We start from the raw sequence: 15,632 nt of genomic DNA on the forward strand, positions 1-15,632 counted from the left end.
ATGACCTGATAAGAAATCAGGTATATTTTTTCTTTGGTCTTTCAATAAAACCACAGGATAATGGTATTTGAGAAAGCCAAATCATTTTGAAAATTGGAAATGTAAAATCTCTACCTGCATAATTTTTACATACCAGACATTTGACCAAGAAGTGAAATACATTTTCCTGCTTCCTTTTTCTAGTTCCTTTAACAGTCCCTCCCCTCCAAAATGTTCTCTTTAGTGCCTTTATAACTCAGCAACCATAGACTGCATTCCAGCTGTTTGAAATTTTTCTCAATAATGCACAGCAGATGAAAACTACACTGAGACTGTTAACCTTGTAAATCCCCAAAGTGTTCGCTGCATTATACGTAGGCACAGCTTTTAGAAGGAATACAATTTCAACAATGCAACTCAGTGTATGAAAATATTCTCCCCACAAACACCAGAAACGATACCTGCAAAGCCAAAATATCCTGCCAAACTGTACAGTGAATATATGAAATTAATCAGTTAGCTATTATGCTTTTTTTTTTTTAAAAAAAAGGCAACCACACAGCATGGGTCTTTTAGATGGTATCACTCACCTATTGAGCCTTTAGACAGACAAACCTGAAGCTGTAGTGTGCACCAGATTTCCCATAGTCCACTCTATTCTGCTGTAGTGAGGTAGAGATGTTTTTCTGCATCATCAACTTTTTCCCCCTATATTTTCACCACCTCGAGAAGAAGGAAAACGTAAGCATTTCTAAAATTTTGTCCTCTTATCTATCATATGCACTTTCTCCATGAAATCATAAAACAGTAAGGTATAAGGGTGTCTAAAGATTAGGAAATTTTTATTCATACATTATGCTGGAAACAATTCTGAGAGTTTTAGCTAATTGTAAATTCATTAATCTATGATTTCAGCAAAAATAGAGCTTACAAAATTCATTCATTTATTTGTTCATTGAATATGTATTCAATGATGCACTCTGAAGATAGAACTGATGAATAAAAAGTAAAAATACCAGCTCACATGAATTTTACATGACAGTAGGAGAAGAAAGACAAAAACCAAAAATAAGCAAAAGATATGATGTTAGATATCAGTAAGTATCCAGTGAAAACAAAGCAAAAATAGGAAAGACATTGTTAAAAAGGATGGTTGAGCTGGAATTTAAATCAGATGATTTAGGAAAGGCCTCAATGTAGAAGTTTCCAGGGAATAAGCCTAGGGCACTGAGAGTAAACCATGGTTATTTTTTTAGAGAAGAATAATCTAGGAAACATCAGCAGCAGCAATAAGAAAGATACCTGCGGATATAAAAGCCTTTACGTAGATATTTCCTGGTATGATTGAAAAGTAAAGATCTGGTGATGCCAATGGGTTTTAGAGGATAGTAGTGTTATTATATGGTTTGACATTTTAAAACACACACACAAACACACACACACTGCCCCCCCACACACACTCAGATGTCCAGATAATTTTTCCAAAGATGCTGTGTTTAAGAAGAGACAATAGGAATCAAGATCAGCAGCATAAGACAAAATTTGGAAAGCATACAAACAATTGCCTAGAATAAGAATATTCTTTCTCTGTATCATGTTTCTGTTTTGGAGATTGTACTCTACTAATTAAACTTTGAATGTAATTTGTAAATAGACCTGATAGGATTTTTCATCAAACTGAATAAGATATAAAAGAATAAAAATCAAGAAAGACAATAAAATTTTAACTTCAATCGCTAAAAGGATGATGGGGAAACACATACAAGATGGAGAAGAATTCACAAACTATTTTAGGGGGGACTAATATCCAAACTATAGAAAGAATTCATAGAGCTCTATAGTAAGAAAATAATCCAATTTAAAAGGGCCAAAGACTTAAATAGACATTTCTCAAAGAAGATATCCAAACAGTCAAAAGGTAAATGAGAAAATTCTCAGCATCACTAATAATCAGAGAAATGTGAATTAAAACTGTTGAAATGGCTATTATCATAAAGACAAAAGATAAGTGTTGGCAAGGATTTGAAGAAAAGGGAACTCACACATTGTTAGTGGGAATGTAAATTAGCATAACCAGTATAGAAAACAATATGGGGCTTCCTCAAAAAATTAAAAATAGAACCATCACAAGATCAAGCTTTCTCACTACAGTATGTACATCCGAAAAAAATGACATCAGTATGTCACAGATATCTGAGCACCCACGTGCACTGTCATACCATTCACAATAGTCAACATAGAGAAAGAAAAAAAATAACATCAGTATGTCACAGATATCTGAGCACCCACGTGCACTGTCATACCATTCACAATAGTCAACATAGAGAAACAACCCATCTCTATCAAGTGAATGCCCTGTATAAAGAAGACACGGGTATTCCACACCCAGTGGAATACTGTTCAGCCACAAGAAGAATACTTTTCATTTGCAACAATGTGGACAAACCTGTAGAATGCTAAGTGAAATAAGCCAGTCATAGAAAGACAAATACCACATGGTCTCATTCATATGTGAAAACTGAAAAAGTTGATCTCATAGGATAATGAGTAGAGTGATAGTTAACTGGGGCTGGGGTACGAGGAGTGGAGAAGATATTGATCAAAGGACATAAATTCATGTTAAATATGAGGAATAAGTCCAAAAAATCTGTTACATAGAACATGGTGACCACATTTAACAATATATTGTATTCTTAAATGTCAATAGTATTCTCACCATAAAAATAACTGAATTGATGTATATATTAATTATCTAGATTTAGTCTTTACAATGTACATATATACATCATGAAATCATGTTGTACATGATACAGAGTTTTATGTGTAAATTTTAAAAAAAAAAGATGGAAAGGATTTCAGGAAGAGCAGGCCTTGAGAGGCATGATGAGTGTGGAAAATGGCAGGTTTAAGTTGATGTTTGGTATTTAGTAGGTGATATCATACAGGTCTAGAAATCCAGGATTTAGAGGAGAAGTTCAGGTGGAGAAAGACTTTTGTAAATCAAGGGATGGAGAAAAACATCCAAAGTGTATGCCCAGATCTTCTAAAATGCCAAGCTAGTAGGAAAGGAAAAGGAGTAACAATTGATATAGTAAGAACAATATCAGGAGAGCAAAGTGCTTGAAAAAGTAATTGAAAAAGTATAAGTGACTAATGAATAATATACTATTGAGGAGTAAAAGATGATGGAAACTGAGAAGTGCTATTGGGTTCAACAATGTAAAAACTGTGGGAGATTCAACAGAAATAGTTGGGAATGAAAAAATTTTCATTGTAATATCTTCAAGTAAGAATAAGAGAAATACAAATAAGTATTTTGAGGCAATTTATTACTAAATAAAGGAAGATTGTGATAGCTTTAGAAAACTGAAAGTAAAAGCGTGCATGTTTTAAGACAGAATATCAAAAATAAGTTGTATGGTAATGGTACCATATCAAAAACATGCAAATCCATTTTTGATCAATTTTGACTTTTATATTTGATATTAATCGTCCACTAGACTTTCTCATCAGTATCTCAATTATACTCTTTTTGAAAATGGAAACTCTGTTCAATTTCTCAACCCCTAGTACCAAACCACTAGTAAAATTCACTATTCCAAATTTTATTCCATTGGAGTGTGGTGGAGTCAATAAATATGCAAATGCTTTCTAAAATTGGGCAAACAAGCAATTTTTTTCTCTAAATACAAACTCCATTTTCCTATATCTAAAAAATAAATAAAGTTAGCACAAGATAGAATGCAAGATTCAATTTTTTCCCCACTCTTATCAATATCTTACTGTTTTAGGATGTGGGAAAGGGTTTTTAATCATGATTACTACCAACTACAAATGTAGATCTGTGATTGTTTTTAAAAAGCAAATTGTTATTCTCTAACATGCCACAAAAAGTATCTGAGTTATTGGATAATCAATAACAATATGTAAATGGTCTTCTAGGGGCACATTAAAAACTAAAAACTGAAGATTAAAATAAATTAAAATCCAATAGGATTTCAGATATTTGGATGAAATTTGGCCAATGTGTATTTTGGTTGCCAGTTATTGTCAGAACCAATTCTCTATAACAAATCTATTGGGTGAATGTGCTTAAGGAACTGCCAAGTAGAGAGCTTCCTCAAGGTGCCCCCACAGCCCAACCACCCCCTTCCCAGGAAAAGTTGCCTTTGTTTTCTTTGTTAAAAAACATGAAGCATATTATATCATCTCAACACACATTCTGGACTGAAAGATGTTGTTTGTTCAGACTAATGAAAGAAAATCAATAATTATGGAGACAAAACATTTTGTCAGAGAATCAAGTAGAAATAATATTTCAAAATATCAAGCAAAAACAAAATGGTATAAATGCACAAAGGAAAATATGACTTGAATAAAAGATTCAGAATACTTAATATTAGCATTTTCAGAAGCAGAAAAAAAACTAAATAAAGGAGAGTTATCTGATAATAGAAGTCAATTTTCTGAACTAGAGAGTAAAGTGAACATGCAGATTGAGAGGGTTAGAATAAAATTACCATGAAAAGTTTGCCTGACTTTCTCGCTTCTAAATCTCCAGGGTGAGAAAAGTGCTTGGCGTATAGTAGGTGAAAGATGGATTTTTGTTATGTGACTTAATAAACCCCAAATTTGCTTCTGGCTGATTCTTACAAAATGCTTTTAAGGTCTAGTGATAAAATGATATATAATTCACTTAAGGATAAAAGGATCATGATGGCGAAAAACTTAACTGTAGTCAAGAAGGAAACACAGGTGTTTTATTCAATCTGTCCCAATATTTTACTCTAAACACAGGAATGAACTATCATTAATCATTCACACAGGTCACAAGCATGAGTCAGTCATGGTGATTTCCTAACAACTACTGATGGCTGAAAATGATGCAAAAAAATACATTTAGACCAAATATAAGAAATTTGAACAAATTTGAAAATACTGAACTATTTGGCTTATTCTTGTTTGGATTTTTTTTTCTTTTTTTGTACTAGGGATTGAACCCAGGGGTGCTTGATCACTGAGCCACATCCACAGCCCTTTGTAAACTTTTGAAACAGGGTCTGTTTGATAAGTTGCTGAGGCTGGCTTTAAACTTGCAATCATCCTGTATCATTTTCCCAAGTCACCGGGATTTCAAGTATGTGCTAACACACCTGGGTATTTTAAGCAAATGCATGTCAATATTTAATCTATGAGCTTCTTAACCTCCATTTATTATTCCCACTTATTAAGTTATACGTAATGTGCTTTTTATATCAGCATTTGGCCATTGGATACTTTGGAGATGGGGAGGATACCCAAGAAGAAAGAAAGATCACTGTGATTTCATTTTTTGTCAATAATCTCACATGTCTTGTTGATGGACTAAGGCAGAATGGTGTCTGAAGTAGAAAATTGAATTTAATAATCTCTGGTTTAAAAAAACCCTGCTATTTCTAAAGTCATGCTTTTCTATTGATGACTATTCTTTCTTAGATTCTTAAAAAAATGTATAGTACAGTTTCTTCCTAAAGCTACTAATATAATCATTTTGGATTGTAATAATATTTATAATAAGGTTAAATAAAAAACTACTGGTCATTTTAAAAAATCTTTCAAAATGTGAACTATATTTAGAAAGTAAACTCTTCAAGTGCACATTAAAAACTGTATACAGAGTCATCGCCTTCACCTTCTCTGATTGTTAGCCAATAGTTCCAAATAATTTTATATGTTTCTTGTTCTCCTTTAATATATAAGGAAGTAAAAACATAAAAGGGATACTTTTCAAAAGTCTCTTTAGGACCATAAAATTTCCATTATAGCTTTATGGGATAGAGTCACTCATGTCTTATTTTTAGCATTGTTCTAATATTAAATGTTTATTGACTTGTTTCCCCCTGGTGATTTTCTCTGTATCACCCATCATCTTGTATGATATTAATTCATTACAAATGATGAAATGCCCCATTGGAAGTATGACTGAGCAGTTCTATAAAACTCAGGAAGGCAAAAGTGGCATTTTTATTGGTATCATGTATCCATCTGGTGAAATGCTACCAAGTTGGCCTATAAAACTTCCCTGACAATTTATCAGATGCTTTGAACATAAACCTTACGTCTTTGATATTTGCTTTTAGTGAAAATACACCACACAGTATCACTAAACAGAACCAGAGAATAATTATACAAAGAAGTGAAGTTTTCCATGTTTCTGACTCCTTGGAATTATTTTTTACCATAGATAAATAAAAAGGCAAAAATTACATCTTTGGCAAAACGGAAGACTGTTCAACACTAACTACAGAAGCATGAACTCAGAGAAAGACACCACATGCACCTTTTGAAAAATGCTAAAGCAGCTTGTCCTGAAGACTACATATTTTTGGTAGAAAATGTTTATTTTGTTGAGAATCATATAGGTCTGTTAATAATCAAAATGTCCAGTGCTTTCCTCCAACTAAAAAGTTTATTTTTAACATTTCCATCAAATTTAATTTTCCAGTTAAATGATAAGGAGCTCCCTAGAAATCTCCATCTTTAGCACCTAATGCCCTTGCAATCTTGCCTCCTATGGAGCTTATTTCATGAAATCAAGTTGAATCTGCAAGCTATACAATTACACGAGGGGAAGCTCTTGTAATTGATATTTTATTTACCTTATTTATCTCCCTTTCATAGACAGAATCCTTGGTTTTTTGGTATGAGATTTTTTTTTACTCAATCTAGTGTATTTATTCCAAAAAAAGAAGCCCTTACTCCTTCTGTACAAATATTTTTTAGGTAATTCAAATTATTGCTGGTCTTTTTTATGTATTTTAAGATTTCCACCTCAGTACCTAAGCAAACAACTGAACCCAGGGGGAATTTGAAATTAAGCATTTCTTATGTTTATTGTCCTTTTTCTTCCTTTTGAAAATTTTTAATGCAGATATATGTGAGAATTTCTGTGCTTCTCTGCCCTAGTACCACCAACCTTAATTGAATGCCCTCCTTCCTTCTTGGGCATCACAATAAATCACTGATTACTCCGTTTTATGTATTCTAGATCAAATTAGACTTCACTCTGTCTAGCCTAATCTGATAAACAAACATTTGCATTTGGCATAATGTGAAATAACTAAAGTGCCTGTCTGTATCATGATAAAATGGATGTTTACTTTAACACCATCCTTCTTTTTAAAATACAAGCTTGGGGAGGGATAGTCAAGGATGATAAGTAGAGGCAGGCAGGACTTTTAATTTAAATCACACAATGGATACAGCCACCATCTTGATTTCATCATAATGATGGAATGTCTGAGTGTCTGCTATTCTAATGACAAGGCAAGTCAACAAGAGAATAGAGTTTGAGAAGTGGGTTATGGTAATTTGAGCCTTATTAAAACAAACTCTTATCTGAAACTCAGAGCACAAAATCCTGGAATCTTGGTAAGGATCCACCAGGACTCCATGTATTACTTTTCTCAAACCATAGCATGTTCTGATTTTTTTTTACTGACACTTTGCTCTAAAACCAAGAATAATTTTGGGATATTGGCATTCATTAAGGTAAAACTCTAAAGGTCTCAGGAACAAAATTAGTGGTGACATAACAAACCGGATCAACAAATCCCAAGTAGTATATTTAATATAAAATTAATAGATAAATCAGAGTCATATCAAGGGTATGTGAGTAACTTTAGATGGGCTGCTTTTACACGTCAAATATTAAGTTGAACTTAAAGACTCTTCATGAGAGAAAACTCTCCATTAGTCGCCCCTGAAATGGAAAACCAAAAAAGAAAAAAAAGAAGAAGAAAAAAGAAATGCTTGATTTTCCTTAACATCTAATAATAATTGTCTTCCTTTTTTTCCTTTATAGGAGACTCTTTCTCAAATTTCACTTATGGGAACAAGTTTCCTAAGACACTTAAACTGTTAAAAATGATGAACTAAGATGCAACTGCCAAGCATCAAGCTGCTGTTACAGATTAATGGTCAGGTACAAAACTGTACATCTGAAACATAATTAAAACATTTATTAATGTACGATTCTGGTCAAGTGATTAAAAAAGTATATTATAGGATCTTATATTATAGGATCCGTGTGAGAAATGAATTGATTAGGTATGCAGAAACTTCTATGAAATGCTCTGACAATTTTAGTAGATGGGTCTGGTATGGATCACTCAACTTCTATGAAAAAAAATTCATAGGAATTATAAATAAACTGAAAAAATAATTATATATTGAATTTCCAAAAATGGCAAAAGAAAATTTCTGTAAGAATTATGTTAGATATAAGAAAATATTTATTATATATAAGAAAATATAATTATATATATATACACACACACACACATTCTTTAAAAAAAAAAATCTCAAAGCAGGGAACTCAAGATGACCTGTATCTAACTTCATTTTTCTGGTGATTTTTTTTTCCAGGGATTACAAAAAGATAGTTACCAGACTGAGGACTTGGTATTTGTGTGGATTACTGAGGAAAGTAACATGGTAAAGACAGGCAAACAGGAAACTGGACCTCTCATGGAGTCAAAGTCCTTTAAATGAGGTTTAATCTTTGAAAGGAAAGAAGAAAAAAAAAACCAAGTTTTTCTTTAGGCTACTCATCATGTTTAAAGCATACCACTCCCAATTTTGTTAAGCTCAGGATATTTGAGAAAACTGAAGAAGCAAGATCATGAAGCAGGATGTAGAACCTAAGGATTTTCTTATCTTCCCTAAAGCACACCTTAACACTCATGTGAAAGATGCCCTCCTAGCACTGGGAAAAGGAACATCCCTACCTCTGAAGATGAAAGGAAATGGAGGATCACAAACAAACCCTGCCAAGTGCCACCCAGTTCATACCTTCTTTCTCTTATCATTTCCTAAATGACTATTCACATTTTATCAAACCTGACATAAATATACAAAGATTAAGCTATTTATTCAGGTCAACATTTCCTCATGAAGGCATGTAACAATTATAGTTTAAAATTTTTAATGTTTCCTCTGTTAATCTGCTTTTTGTTATAGGTTAAGGGAAATGTTAACGAATATGACTCACAATCGACATACATATTGGAAATTAGCAGAGACAACATTGAACTAGTTGCTATGACTTCACTACAGATGTTCAAAATGTTAAGTAGCCTCATGGGACATAAAAGAGAGCCAATTCTCCATTCTAGAACATGAGAGATTTTTAAAAAAATTACACTGCATGAGATTGATGGCAGACTTGACATTGCCAAAGGAAAGGTCAGTGAACTTGAAGACATAGCAACAGAAATGAGCTAAAATGAAAACCTGAAGAAACAACAACAACAACAACAACAAAGAGTAATAAATGGCTACAGAATCAGTGAAACATGGAATAACTTTAAGAAGTCCAATATACAGTGGCAAAATATCCCCAAAGGAGAAAAGACGCAGGAGGGCAGATAAACATTTTAAGAAATTATAGTCCTCCAAGTCAAAATTTAATAAAAAGAATAAACTCATCAAAAGTACAAATGATACTCTGAAACAGGAAATCTACAGAAAACTGTAATGAGGTACACAAGAACAATTGCTCAAAACCAGCAATAAAGAAATATGTTAAGATGGTGGAGAAACAGAAATATTACATACAAAGGAACAAAGGTAATGACAGCAGACTTTTCATAGGTACAAAAGTAAGCTAAAAAAAACAAATACCTTAAATTGAAAGAAATATCATTTCAATCTAGTAATTGATAATAACTATCAAAAAATAGACAAAATGTTTTAGATTTATAAAAGCTGAAATAATACAACCCCAGAAGACCCAAACTATAATAAATATTCAAAGTCCTTCATCAAAAAGAAAGTGATATTAACTTGCGATATGGATTGCCAAAAAGAAATGAAGAACAATGAAATTGGTAATTATAAAAGTAAATAATCAGTTAAATTGTTAAATGATAATTGACATATTTCTATGCCTAATAAAAAATAATAACCTTCCACAAAGGAAACCAGTAGGGCAAGATGTGTTTACCAGTGAATTCAACTAACATATGCTAGCACTACAAATTCTACCAACATTGAAATTAAGCTAAAGAACATCTTGACCAACCACAAATAAATGTTACAAGTTAGATGAAAGAGAAATACTTGAAAACACAAAACTCATTCAAGAGGAAACAGTAATCAGAATATCCCTGTACCAATTAAATTAGTCCAATTCACAGTTTAAAATCTCCCACAATGAAAATTGATAGATTCATTGATGAATTCTCCCAAACACATTTAGAGTTAAAAAAATACCAATCCTACAAAAACATTTCTCAAATACTGACAAGAAAACACTTCTCAACTCATTCGATGAGATTAAGATTACCTTTATAAAAGACACACACATAAATTTAGCACAAACTATGCTGTAGCCCACTTGTGGTACACTATGTATTGAAGTTGCCTGTTCATTAGTCCCTCCTCAGATAGAAAAAAAATCACTAAGAAATATGAAACACATAAACAGTACCGTTCTGAATTCTGATAAGCAGAGTAAACAAATCTGTATTCAAATTATCTCAAATTCCCTCTAATCTTTGTCTTGAACTCTGCCTTCTTGCTAATAGCAGTCTTCCAAAATAGACTAAAATTTTTATTGATTTTCAAGGGTCAAAGATTTTGACTGTATGTGTCCTTTGTGTATAGAAGGATTGTCCTTGGATACTTACATATGTTAATACAAAAAAAAAATCAGGCTTTTAGCAGTTACTTGCTCAAAATAAGCACTAGGGATTGAGGAAACATTTTCTTTCCTATTACAGAGTTCTTCAATCATGATGCTTTCATCCTGTTATGGAGTTCTTCAATTATGATCTGCTTTCAATGTTAAATGACAAGATGAAAAAAACCCACTATTTCAGAGAAAATATTGTTTTTAATATAGAGAACACATATTAGCATTCATATTAGTTGGAAGACATAAATCATTTTCTTATTCCAACAATTCCAAAGTAAGAAAAATTATGCGTGGGGTGTATATCCATAACCGTTTCACATGTTTATGCACTGAACACAACAACAAAAATATAAGTAATGGACAGAGATGCTGTATATATTGGAAGGGCATTCTCCACTGTGAATAGAACTGACTTAGACCCTATGCATAGAAATAATTCTCAAAGTTTCACTCTTCTCTCTTCTCTTTCACTTTCCCAATTTGAAAGTCTTTCCTTTGATTTTCCTCTGATTTCTCTAACCTTGACACAGGCAGAGATTTATAGTATAGGCTGTGGGAGCAACAGAGAATCCAAGGAGCTGGCAGGGCTGATGGACAGAGGGAGGAGCAGCCTTTCTCACAATTGCCCTACCTTATGGCCTTAGGGGTCATTCCCACTCTGGCATGAAGCTCTGCACCTAATTGTAGATTTTCAAACCAACAAGAATTCTTTGAGCTTCCTTGGATGCTCCTTTAACAATGTGTTTTGTGGGGAAAAGGAAAAAAACAGGGTAAGAAAAATATTTTAATAGACCAGCTTTCTTTTATCTATTATGCTTTTGGACTTTCATATGGTTTAAAGTAGAAAAAAATGATTTGAAAATTATTTATATAAATGATCTCTAAGGTCTTTTCTACCCATATCCTATTACTGTCTAAGTAAACAAACTAGAGGATTTTTTTTGCCTTCAAACACATAATATCAACTATTTGACATTCATTTTAATATTCTTGTCGCTCCTTATGCCCAAGGAACATCATCACAGATTTCTAAACAAAGCATAAATACTAAGCTAGTCCTGAAAATCCTCTTAAATTCTGATCTGTTATCACAATATACTATATTTAGTTCGCATTTGAAATCCTCTCTGTTCTTACAGAATTTGGACCAATGTAGGTTCTCTATTGAAAACAGAATTTATTGATTGCCCTTTTAAACTTTGATAAAGGATTGGAATGACTCAGGCTAGGTTATAATATAACTTACTGCCATTTATGCTCTACTCAAGGAAATAAAACACAAATAGAGTTTAATTTACTTTCTCCTTTTGGGGATTTTATGATAAATCTTCTAGCAAATATCAACATATTGATAATTAATGTGGAACAATCATCTTCTCTTTCTGCCAGTGTGCTATCTCCGCTGCTGCTGAACCTCAGTAAGACAGCTTCAGTAAGATAGTCATAGCTGTCCTCCACTTAAGATCTCTACATATATTTCAATTATTTTTTTTCCTGAGGAAGATAACGCTCTTATTCCTAAATTGTTCACAGGGGACTAAGATTAGGATATAGTATTTAATAGGACTTGCCAAAGTTTCGGAATGTGAAAACAATCCTGGTTACTGATCATAAGCCTATCTTGTCAACCTTAATATCTGACAGGATAGATGCAACTCATTCAATTCCGTGTCAGTCCATAGAGGAGATCATTCTGGCCTGCCCTGGACTTTTCATAGTTTTCTTCCATTCACTTCCTTTCAAGTCTTTTCTTTCCTCATAAAGAAATGAGGCTCCCTTTCTTAGCCTCCTTCTCTTGGGCTCCTATTTTCTGCTACTCATCCCTTGAGAGAAATTACCACTCTTAGAATACTTAGCCCATTCTATGTTTCCAATTGTGTCGAAATTACTGGGGAAAGCTAACTCATTCCAATTATATTCCTGAATACTCATTTTACTCTAGACAGGAAAAGCACAGTTCTGCTAATTACCTCAATCTTTATTACTAAATAGAATTCTTTGCATCCAAGTCTGAAATAATCTGCACTTGGGCTACCTCTCTGAATCCAGGGCATGCTCAAAGAAAAGAGTCAAATATTTTTCTTATATTTGCATAAATAAAAGAACCTATCAAAGTGCCTTCTCAGAAAAAAAAAGAGCTAACCTCAAAACAAATGACCAATATTCATCTTAGAATTCTGCAGCATGTGATCCAATCCCTAAAATTAGCATTTACAGATCTGCAAATCAGTAAAGTCAAATTCTAAAAGAACACTATGACATTTACATATAGACAGACACCTCTTGAGAATTTCATATGGGGCAGATGCTATTCTAGGAGTTATTCTAGGAGTTTTGCTTTCACACTGGAAATCTTACAACAGTAATAGGTATTATCACACCCATTTTAGAGATAAAGAGGAAAGAAACATTGCCCCAAATTAATGATATGACACATGGAGAGGTATCCTTAAATTAATAAGGAGGTGCTATGACTCCAGGTTTCGCTCTAAAACATGCAATATTCAACAGATTTTGAATTACAATTGCATTTGTGAGTTGAATTAGCAAATTTAGCAAAATATTTCTATGAACACAGAAGGAAAGGAACAGTTACCCACTGTGATAACTAGTTTACAACCTCATGCTGAAAAAGGTCTTGTCCTGTAGAGATGGAAGTAAACTGCCCAGATCCTTCACTTGCTGTTTGTTTTGCTCTGTGCTATTTACTTAACCTTTTACTGGCCTGTTTCCTCATCTGTAGACTTAAAATGAAAATCTATATCATACAACTGTTCTGAGAGTTAATATTTGTCATATAAGAAGCAATCAAAATATTTTACAATATCATCAGTGTTATCTGCCTGAAAGATCTTGCAAAACTTTCAGAACTTTGGTGATTCAGGGTAAGGTGAGAGGTATGAGATGTAGAAAATGATCTCATATCAGGTTTTATTTGGTTATGAAGAGTTGTATAATGAGGGAGAATAAAAAGATGAAAGAGTGAATAATATTTTGCTTATTCTTTTATTGCTTTAAGGACAAAAATATGCTGTTCACTACATTGCTCAGGCTGACCTTCGACTTCTGGTCTAACTTAATATTCTCTCAGCTTCTAGCCTAACTAGGACTACAAGCATGTACCATCATACGCACCTAGATTGTTGTAGATTATACAGTGTCCTTAAAAAGGAAGAAATTTTGTTAGCTTTCTAACATAATTGTGAAAAAACACTTTGGGAAGAAAGGCAATAATGGGAAAAATAATAATGAATACATAAAAAAGATACAAAAAAAGAAAAGGATAAATTTTAAATATAAAGAGCTAAACAAAGGGAGTCATGAGCATTCCATTTTAAAATCAATGGATATAAGAATGGAATGTGTCCCCTTAGGGATGCTTTAAATATTACCCTTTTCTGAACTATTTCATTAAGTTTCTTTTATGTATAATTCCATTCAACCATCTATTCAGTTAGCACCTTAAAGTTTTGGCATTTATGTTGAATGAACAGGATGCTTACCCAATGAGGACATTGGTGGGATTCAGCTTTTCAGCAACTGTCACACTGATAATGAAGCTCTGACTGGCCAGAAATCTGAGGTTTTACATTTATTTACTGGGCTTCCCAAACGTAGGGAGAAAAAAAGTGGACTGAAGGTATCACTTCACTTCAACTGCACAATTGGTGCAGTACAGAATCAAATCACAATTCTTTGCATCCCTATTTTTCTAAATCAGGAATCACTTTGTCAACCTGGACTACAAAAATGAGAGCCAAGAGGCCATTTTGATGAAACAGAGAACATGAACTGGCAAAATTATTTTATAGCGGGCTGGGGATGTGGCTCAAGTGGTAGCGCACTCGCCTGGTATGAGTGCGGCCCAGGTTCTATCCTCATCACTACATACAAACAAAGATGTTGTGTCTGCCAAGAACTAAAAAATAAATATTAAAATTATCTCTCTTTAAAAAAAATTATTTTGTAGCAGAAAGCAAGATTTTACTCTCACTGCTTCTCCATCAGAAGAAGGGAGAAGCAGTGAGATAGGAAAACAAGAAAAACCTGGAATGTGAAGATTTGAGTTGAAGTCCTGCCTTTATCCAGGCTTTTTTCTTTATATTTTTCACCTCAATGAATCTTTAAAATGTTATCTTTAAAATTCTATTTTCATTCTATTTCCTCTTTTTGTTATAATGCCAATGAAGTCACACAATGTTTTTTATATTGGATAATTTTACAGCATTCCACTAATACTTGTGGATTAAATAAATTTGAACTGAAATTATTTATACAAACCATATTTACTACACAGTATTTATTTATACAAACCATACTTATTACATAGTTTTGAAAAATCTTGGTGTTCTACTTTTGTATTAATGCTATATATGACTTTCATCTAGGAAAGCTCGACTTCAGTTAACTAGGGTATATCTCTCATTCCTAAAATTAGCAGAGACATATGAAAATAGCATTCCAAACTATAATGAAAAACAAATATTTTATACTTATTCTAGTTTACAATTTTTTTTTCTGGCTAATGATTGATGGCATGGGACATGGGATCTTTTCTGTTTTACATGTGAAAAAAATAATATAAGTGGTTTTATAGGAATTTTTATTACAAAACACCTTTCAAATTATAATGGGAAACTATATACATCACTATCATTATATCATGCTCTCAGAATATGAAGCTATTTTCACTTCTTTCTCATTTATTATTAAACCCTTCAGAAACAGTTGGTTAAGTCGTCAATTAGGTGTGAGAATACTCAGCATTATCATTTCACACATCTAATGTGAAAAGAGCACTGTTAAGAGTGTCAAGAAAGGTAAAAAATAATGGATGCTTTGGCAACTTATGCATTTGTCAGGTTGGTTCAGTTAGAAATTATTTTGAAATTCAAGTTTCAAGACCTAGTGAAAAGTATTTTTAATGGAAAAAAGGTCTACATTTTAAGTAATGCTAACAGAACTCTTCGTTGTT

This window comes from Ictidomys tridecemlineatus, chromosome 2 (genome assembly GCF_052094955.1).
Source record: "Ictidomys tridecemlineatus isolate mIctTri1 chromosome 2, mIctTri1.hap1, whole genome shotgun sequence".
NCBI lineage: Eukaryota > Metazoa > Chordata > Mammalia > Rodentia > Sciuridae > Ictidomys > Ictidomys tridecemlineatus.